The 9,568-nt window shown below is 40.0% G+C and overlaps 1 long non-coding RNA gene across 1 annotated transcript in view; it reads right to left on the minus strand.

Annotated features, from left to right (window-relative positions):
* The window catches only part of LOC106727968, a 16,007-nt gene that overhangs the window by 3,599 nt on the left and 2,840 nt on the right, over positions 1 to 9,568 (minus strand). The window contains exon 2 of the long non-coding RNA XR_001364198.1: positions 8,940 to 8,947. This is a non-coding gene — a long non-coding RNA (uncharacterized LOC106727968). The remainder of the gene's footprint in view (positions 1 to 8,939; positions 8,948 to 9,568) is intronic.

Consider the following 9,568-nt stretch of genomic DNA (forward strand, 5'->3'; position numbering starts at 1 on the left):
AGGCGGGGAACGTTGGAGTCCGCAGTCACTGGAGCAAGCAAGCCTCCCTGTTCGCTTCAGTGCATGGCTGCCGGCCGCCATCTTGGCTGACAGTTAATTTGCATAAGGATATGCTGATTAGCCAATGGGAAGGGTAGCGGTCGTATGCTAATTACCACATTTCTCTTTTATTAGTGTAGATATGCATGTATAATTATGCATGATTATTTTTTGTCAACCATTTGAGAGTAAGTTGCATACACATTCCTTTACTCTTACTACAATTACATGCACTTCTGAAGAACAATATTTCATATAGAGCCATTTGGTACATTACTTTTATCTAATCTACAATCCATAATTCAATTTTGTGAATTGTCCCAATAATATCCTTTGTAATATTAATTTTCCCATTAGTGCAAAGCCCAGTCCAGGAAGACATACTGAATGTAGATGTTATGTCTGTTTAGTCTCTTGTAATGGGGAACAGTCAGCCTTTCATAACACTGACATTTTTTAAAGAATACAGGTCAGTTATTAGAATTTGGGTTTCTCCTTGATTAGAATCTGGTTTACGTTCCTGTAAGAGATTTGTGTCCTTTTCAGGGTACCACAAGATGTCTGTCTACCTCTGATTGGTGATGTTGAGTTTGATCATCCCCTCAAGGTGTCTTCCGGTTTCTTCTATGTATACTCTTTTGCTCCTTGCAACTAATAAGCAATCTGTGGAGAGACACTTTGAGACCATATAACTATCTAGAAATTTCGTAATATTTATCTCCTGTACAATTTGCAGTTTGGTCTTGAATCTTCTCCTGGATTTTTCTTTGATTCAATGTTATTGTAAAGAGAGCTTTAAAATGTCCAGGTGTTAGGGAACAACATATAACTCCACAATTCTTGTTATTTATTATTTCATTAATGGAAAAACAAATCCTATTATTTTTTAAAAACCTATTGTTTTGTTATGGATTATGCTTATTTTGTTATGGCTTAATTCTCAATCTTTTCAATTAAAATTTATCATTTGAAATTTTTTTATCTAGTTCAACACACAATTGATACAAACAGCATACAGTAAGGTCTCCATCTTACCAGCTACTCAGTTCTCTAAAGTAATCAAATTTACAAGTTTCTCTGTGTTCTTCTAGAGATAGTTTTCATACAATAAAGCAAAAACATATACATCCCAACCCCCACCTCCATACAAGTAGACTTTTTTAAAAAATATATATTTTATTGATTTTTTCACAGAGAGGAAGGGAGAGGGATAGAGAGTTAGAAACATCGATGAGAGAGAAACATCGATCAGCTGCCTCCTGCACACCCCCTACTGGGGATGTGCCCCCAACCAGGGTACATGCCCTTGACCGGAATCGAACCTGGGACCCTTTAGTCCACAGGCTGACGCTCTATCCACTGAGCTAAACCGGTTAGGGCTACAAGTAGACTTTTGTCTATATTTTCCACACTGTTCTGCACTTGGCTTTTTGGTTTATCAATATATCGTAGAGATCATTAAATATCAATGCATTAAAATATTAGCTCCCTTATTCATTCTGTTGATTGAATAGTATTCCATTGCACACATGTACTGTGATTTATTCAACTAGACATTTATTGACATTTAGGTTGTTTCCATTCTTTTTTGCTTTTTTGTAAACTATGGTGCAGAATAACCATTTCATATATTAGTGCATATGTAAGTATGTTTATCATATAAATTCCTGGATGTGACATTTCTGAGTCAAAAGGTTGTGATTTTGTGCTATAATTTTGATAAATGTTGTCCATGTACCCCTCATCAAAGTTCCAGAGAGATTGTACTGATTTACCAGGAATGCATTTTAGCACAAATGTCCCTTATCTCCTTTGTACTATATGCAATGGCCGTGAGAAAGGAAATTTGAAAATAGTAACCAAGAATATTCTAAAGGAGTGGCTTTTCCAAAAATGGTACATTTAATATTGAAAAGTAGAATTCTTAGGATTTAAAAAACTTACCTTATGATAAGGCTGGAATTTTAGTTTAATTCTTGTACTTGCAAAGACTGCTGTTTCTCCCATTCTGAAGTTGTGCTCTTTGGCTTCATTTTTTACTTTAATGATGCACATATTTCCAACTGAGTACAAACTCAGGAAGGTAGCAAATAGTTCAGCTGTTGTACAGACATAAACCCGGGCAGAGGGGAAGAGGGAAAGGGGCTCTCGGCTGGCCTCTTCTGCAGGTTTTTACTGTGGGGACAGGGCCTAAGCCAGCAGCCAGACATCTCTCTCGCAGTCCGGGATCCCTCGCTCCTTACTGCCCGCCTGCTTGCTGCTCCTTAGCACTGCCGCAGAGGCTGGAGAGGCTCCCGCCACTGCTGCTGCACTCACCAGTGTGAGCCCAGCTTCTGGCTGAGTGGTGCTCCCCCTGTGGGAGTGCATGGACCACCAGGGGGCAACTCCTGCATTGAGCGTCTGCCCCCTGACGGTCAGTGCGCATCGTAGTGACCGGTTGTTCTGGTCATTCCACCATAATGGTCGCTTAGGCTTTTATTATACAGGCAGTCCTCGGGTTACCTCAAATTTGACATATGTCATTTTGTGGTTACGTCGACATCTCCCATTTATTTATTAAAAAAGAAAAAGTTCTGTCATTTTGATGTATGTACATATGTGCTTTATGTTTTTTATTATTTATTTACCACAAGTAAAGGTCAGGAATTGTTATCTTTCTTTTAAAATTTTTTTACTCTTCCACTTCATTACTGCTGTGTATGTGCTCCATGTGAGTGACGTAGGTGCTTATGTAGGTGGGTTCCGACTTACAGCGAAAATCGCGATATGTCAGCACCGTAGGAATGGATCTCTGACGTAACCCAAGGACCTACTGTAAAGATAGACTTTGGAAATTCTCTGAAACTTAATGGTTTCCAGATTTTATAAATATACAGTAGTAAATTATTTTACTGTAAACTCTTTATTTATAGGTATCTGACAGGGACCAAATTATTTAACCACAATGACAGAGATTGGCTAGCCTTTCATCAAACCTCTTTTCTCCGCCTCCTAGGCATACAACTAGACTATATTTCCCAACCTGCCACTTAGGTGTGCCAAGGGAATGTGGTCAAAAGTGACATGTACCATTTCCAGGCCTGGCCTATTAAAACTCCCATTCATCCCCCTATGTGTCCTTGAACCCTCCCAGCTGATAGGAAGGAAGATGACTCCCAGAGCAACCTTGGGAGCCACATTTTTATATGGAAGGAGCCTGGATCTCCTAACTTCTTGATGGAGAATTGCCCAACCAGGAACATCAACATTAGACTGTTTTGAGAGTGAAGTAACCTTTTTTTTTGTATCAAGGTACTAAGATTTCGGGTGGTTTATTTCTTATAGCAGCTAGTATTACCAATACAGTCTTAAACACAAAATGCCATCTCAAAGTCCTCAAGTATCTTTATACAATTCCCCTTCTTCCTCTTCCTCTTCCTTCCTTCCTGTCTCCCTTCCTCTGTCCTTCTCTCTCTAACTCCCTTTCTCCCTTCTTCACTTCCTCCCTCCTTTCCTTCCCTCCCTCCTTCCTTCTCCAATACTAACAATAATATTTTCCTTCTAGGCATACTGTAGGCACTGGGGGTATTGGGTGAACAAAACAGACAAATCTGTGGGGGCAACAGTCAATAAACACAGAAACAGTATGGTTTCAAGCACTGATAATTACTTAGAAGAAAACTAAAAAAGAAAAAAGGAGTCAGAGAGTGACAAGGAGGATCTTTTAGACAGGGTGATTAGAAAAGGGCTTTCTGGGGAGGTGGCCTTTAACCAGATATCTGAATGATAGAAAGAAGTTAATCATAACGAAGATCTGAAGAGTCAAAGATCTCTTAACAATCATTTCTCTAAACACAGTGATCTGTAGAAGGAAAACAAACCTAACAACAGTACAAAGAGAAAAACTGAAATGACTCAACTGAGTCAAAGATGAGTGAAAAAGAGAGATGAAACTCAAACCAGATGTATGTATTCCTAACCTGACTGCTCTTGGTCAGAAATCCTTAGCATCATCAGTAAGCTCTTCCACTTTTGGCTGACTAGTTCCATACTTCTCAGTCCTTCGATTTGAAGTTTTCCCATGCATTCAGGCAACTCAATCAATATAGTAATATGTCAGGTTCTATCCTTAGACACTTAAAAACACTATCTAAATGAACCTAACTGTGGGAACTCCAGCAAGTTATTTAACCTCTCCTGTCCTTAATTTCCACATCTCCAAATTGGAGACAGTTCTAGGAATTAAGTTACTGCATAGGTTTGTTTGGATGATACGTGAGATTGTACACATAAAGTGCTGGTATAGAGTAGGTGCTAAAGATACATTTCATTCAGGTGAAATGAACCTGCACACCATTCAGAGCCCAAGTCTATCAGATATCCAACCAAGTCTATGTTCTTAATAAAGTCAAGGTATTCCTACTTCTTTAGGATCACACTCCAATTCAAGACTGATTTGAAGGGCAAGTCTAGTCTTCCCATAACTTTGTATGCAGGGCAGTGGCTCTGGGAGGCAGTATGCTTTGTGTGAGGGATGCTCATTCATGAGCAGCTGACCTGAACTACCCACCTGGCTGCCTGGGGCAGTATCACCATGAGCTATGCCCTGTACCACTCTACAGGGCACCATTCACATAGAATTGTGAGTCACAGTCCCTTTGTGGATTTTGAAATCAACCTGTGGGTCATGGCCAGCATCTTTTTAAAATTTTTATTGAAGTACAACCTAAAAGCAGAAAAGTGCACACATCAAAAATGTACAGCTCAATAAATTTTTACAGATTGAACACGCCCATGGAACCAGCCTGACATGAAGAAACAGAACATTGCTAACATCCTCAGGTGCCCTCCCAGTCACTACCTCCCACCAAAGCAAACCACAAGCCTGATTTCTAGCACTAGAGATAAGTTTTGTCCTTTGAGAATTTATTTAAATAAAATCATATGGTGTGCCTCTTTTGCTCAGCATTATATTTGTGAAGTTCATCATGTTGCTGTGTGTATCAGTAGTTCTCATTGCCATTGAATAATCCTTTGGATGAATAGGCTGCTATTTATCTATTGTACTATTAGTGATCATTTTGTTGTTTTCAGGTTTGGGCCATTACAGAGAGTGGTCTAAAAGAACAGCCATTTCCTCATGCTCACAGATTTTATGAGTCAGGAATTTGGAAAAGGTACTGTGGAGATGGCTTATCTCTACTCTAATGAGGTCTGAGACCTGGGGCCGTGGCCCTGGCTGAAAAGACTCAATGATGGGTGAAGGGTGGGGGAGTTAATTGATGGTGATGCCAGCACATATCTGACACCTGAGCTGAGAGCACTCTAACACTAAATACTGCCAATTGGGTCACCTATATGTGGACCATCTCGGAGTTTGGCTTCTTCCCAGCATGGCGGCCGCAGGACAGTTGCCTTCTTACATGGTGGCTCAAAGCTTCAAGCATGACTGTCCCCCAAAATGAGGTAGAAGCTACATGGCTTTTTCTGATGTAGGGGAGAAAAAAAATATATTTTTCCTCTACCCACTTTAGATTCATTGGTTGGGGTCTGCAAATTAGGCTGACCAAAAAGGCACACACAGATTAACAAGAGAAAAACATGCAGCATTATTTACAATAGCCAAGATATGGAATCAACCTAGGTATCTATTGATAGATGAAAAGATAAAGAAGATATGAGATATATGGAATATAGATATATATATTAGACTGAATGGAATATTATTCATTGATAAAAAAAAAAAAGACTGAAATCTTGCCATTTGTGACAACATTGATGGACCTAGTGGGTATTATGCTAAGTGAAATAGGTCAGACAGAGAAAGACAAATACTGTATGATTTCACTTACATGTGGAATCTTAAAAAAAAGAACAAAATAGAGACAGACTCATAGATACAGAGAACAAACTGATGATAACCAGAGGGGAGGGGGATGGGTAGATAGGTGAAAAAAAGTGAAGGGGAATAAGAGATACAAAATTCCAGTTGTTATAAAATAAAGAAATCATGGGAATGTAATATACAGCACAGGGAATATAGTCAATAATATAGTAATTTTTATGGTGACAGATGATTACTAGACTTATCATGATAATTACATTGTAGGGTATATAAATATAGAATCACTATGTTGTACACCTAGAACTAACATGATATTGTATTCTAACTATACTTTAATACAATAAAATTTAAAAAGAGAAAAGCAAACAGAAGTTTATTAGCACATACACATGGGGACACTCTATGATGAGTAACTCAAGGGATTATTAGAACTTGGGCTTATATAACATCTTAACAAAAGAACTATAAATTTTTAGAGAAGTGACAAGACGAATAAAAAGAACTTCAAGTGTTAGGAAGGCAAATTGTGGGAAGGTAAATAGATGGGAGAACTAATGGGAGATAAGGGCCAGTTTTACCAAGGTTTGTTATGGTGCCATCTCCGGGCTGATAAGGTCTGGAGTTGCTCTAGTGATTTACTGCCCTTCTTCTTGGTAGAAAGGAGACAGGACACTTTTACAAATTTATGTCCTGCATTTAGCCAAGTAGAGAGAAGATGGAGAGCTTTTATTATATCTTCCTTTTTCTCAAATGCCTTTAGCTCAAAAGAATCTTAATATCAAAGTGGCTTACTTAGGGGTGGTATATTCTGCTACCCTCCATTGGCTTGACTTTGTAAGTCACACAGCATCACTTCCACAGCATTTTATTTGGTACAAGTGAGTCACAAGCTTGCCTGGGTTCAAAGTGGGGACACACACATCCTCCCTCTCCTAGTGAAGTGTCCCAACGTTACATTATGCAGTGGTCGGCAAACTCATTAGTGAACAGAGCCAAATATCAACAGTACAATGATTGAAATTTCTTTTGAGAGCCAAATTTTTTAAACTTAAACTATATAGGTAGGTACATTGTTATTAACTTAATTAGGGTACTCCTAAGACTTAAGAAGATCCACACTCAAGGGGCCAAAGAGCCGCATGTGGCTCGTGAGAAGCAGTTTGCCAACCACGGCCTTAACCGGTTTGGCTCAGTGGATAGAGCATCAGCCTGCAGACTGAAGGGTCCCAGGTTCAATTCCGGGCAAGGGCATATGTCCAGGTTGTGGGCTCGATCCCCAGTAGGGGGCATGCAGGAGGCAATTATCAATGATTCTCTCTCATCATTGATGTTTCTATCTCCCACCCTTCCTCTCTGAAATCAATAAAAATATATATTTTTTAAAGTTTACCAACATTTTAACAACTGAAAGAAAAGAGAGATTGTTGCAGAAAAGAGAGATTGTGTGTGGAAAAACACAATCTGCCCAACTGCTATGACCATTCTTGGACATTTATTGTGACCATATGTACATCTATGTTGGGTATGTACCTTGGAGTGCAATTGTTGTGTCAAAGTGTATATGTATTCAAAGCTTCAGTAGGCAATGCCAAATTGTTTTAGTTTGTGCCAATTTATAATCCTGTTAAAAATGTATGGAAGTTCCATTTTCTCCATATCCTTACTAACAATTGGCATTAGTTTTTCTCATTTTAGCCATTTGGCTAGGTATACAGTGGTATTGCATTATGGTTTACATATTGCATTTTCCTGATGACTATTGAAGTTGAGAACCTTTTCTTTTTCTTTTTTCTTTTTTTGAGTAGATGCTTTTTTTTTTTTTTTGCTTTTTTTTTATTATTGAGAACCTTTTCATATGTGTATTGGCTATTTGAGTATCTTCTTTTGTGAAGTGCCTGTTCTCTACTGGACAAACAGGAAGGGTCAGTCAACCTACTCTTACCACAATTTAGGATGGCACTGAAGAGCCAACTTTAAAACTCTTTGTGGAATCAATTGAAGCTTCACCTAGGTTGCAAGAGCATCACAGTTCAACCTCTGCTCGATCCTGTGTCCCTTGTTCTTTCACAGGTGCTTATCCTAGAGCACTCCCCAGTAACCAAGCAGCATGCAATTCTCTTCCCAGGGAACCCAATGTACTATACGTTCTATGTAGTGCATCCTAATGATAAAATGCCTTTCCTTGCTGGGCATCAATCCACTGGTAGAGTTGATATTATTTTTGTCCATGCAGTACTCTCTTTCATTAGTGACAGCATTCTGCTTCTTTTGGGAAATGTAACACTCCTCCAACTCAAGTCAGAGGTTCTTGTGGGTACCTCCAATTTAAGTACCCTATCCTCTGCCAATCCTATATAATCCTATATAATAAAGGGCTAATATGCAAATCGACCAAACTGTGGAATGACTGGTCGCTATGATGCGCACTGACCACCAGGGGGCAGATGCTCAACGCAGGAGCTGACCCCTGGTGGTCAGTGTGCTCCCACAGAGGGAGTGTCACTCAGCCAGAAGCTGGGCTCATGGCTAGCAAGTGCAGCAGCACTAAGGATGTCCAACTGACAGCTTGGAGCGGGCCTAAGCCAGCAGTCGGACATCCCCCTAGGGCTCCCAGACTGCAAGAGGGCACAGGCTGGGCTAAGGAACACCCCCCCCCCCCCACGGCCGGCACCGGGCCTCTAGTGTTCAATAATCATCACAGGAACCGACCTGTGACTCAAACAGACCAATCAGAATCCTTTCCTAGAATTTTTCTATTCAACATTAGAGAGAGAGAGAGAGAGAGAAAAGCCCTCCTTTCCTGAGGGCTACTGGAGGCCATGTAGCCTGGAGAAATATGGAGAAAGGGATTCCTATGGCATTATAGTCTGGATCTAGGACAGCTCTAAGACTCATTTGCACCTCTACCCTTCCAGTTGGCCTTCTGTAATCTGCAGCCAAAAGGATCCTGACTAGTGCACAGGTTTTTAAGAAGAGTAGACTATGATAATGCATCAGGCAAATAATCCACAGTTGTACCGCTGCTTCTGTGTAATGGTTTTTCTTTCTTCTATTTCTCTGTCTTCTCTTCTGTTACCTTGTTTTCTCTTCTTAATCAAATCTAATCCCTCCTTCAGGATCTGTTCAAACACTCCCTACCCAGTGAAGTCAAACTTTCCTGCCACTCCCAGTTTACATGCATTCAGTCCACAAACATTACTGAACTCTTGCTACTATTATGCTTATAGCTGCCACTATACCAGCACTGAGGCCCAAAGACAGAATGGTGTGCAACGAAGGCCTTTAAGCGCTTCAGTGTTTGCCGGGAGCCGGTCCATTCTTGCTGCTTGACACAGTCGCTGCAGAGAAGAAACATCTGCACAGCATATGTTTCAAGGGACCTGGCGTATATGGCATACTGTTCTTAATATGTTTGCTCCCCTTCTTGGTGCTATGTGTTTTAACCAAGGTCACCTCTCTGAGAAAGGTTGTTTCCCCAGGTAGGAATTTTTCCCTGAAGTTAGGGAGGGAATAAAACCCCTTAACTAAGTGCCAGGCGGGTAGTTAATCACTTTAACTAAGAACAATCACACTTAAGCTACATAATCTTTACTCCCTGGAATGGAGATAAGAAACAATGCCCTAACCTTTGGAATAGAAATTGACAGGATTAAAATCAACTGGTATAAATACAAATGTAACAAGACAACAGAAGACAGAACCTAG

This window comes from Myotis brandtii, unplaced genomic scaffold (genome assembly GCF_000412655.1).
Source record: "Myotis brandtii unplaced genomic scaffold, ASM41265v1 scaffold51, whole genome shotgun sequence".
Lineage (NCBI taxonomy): Eukaryota > Metazoa > Chordata > Mammalia > Chiroptera > Vespertilionidae > Myotis > Myotis brandtii.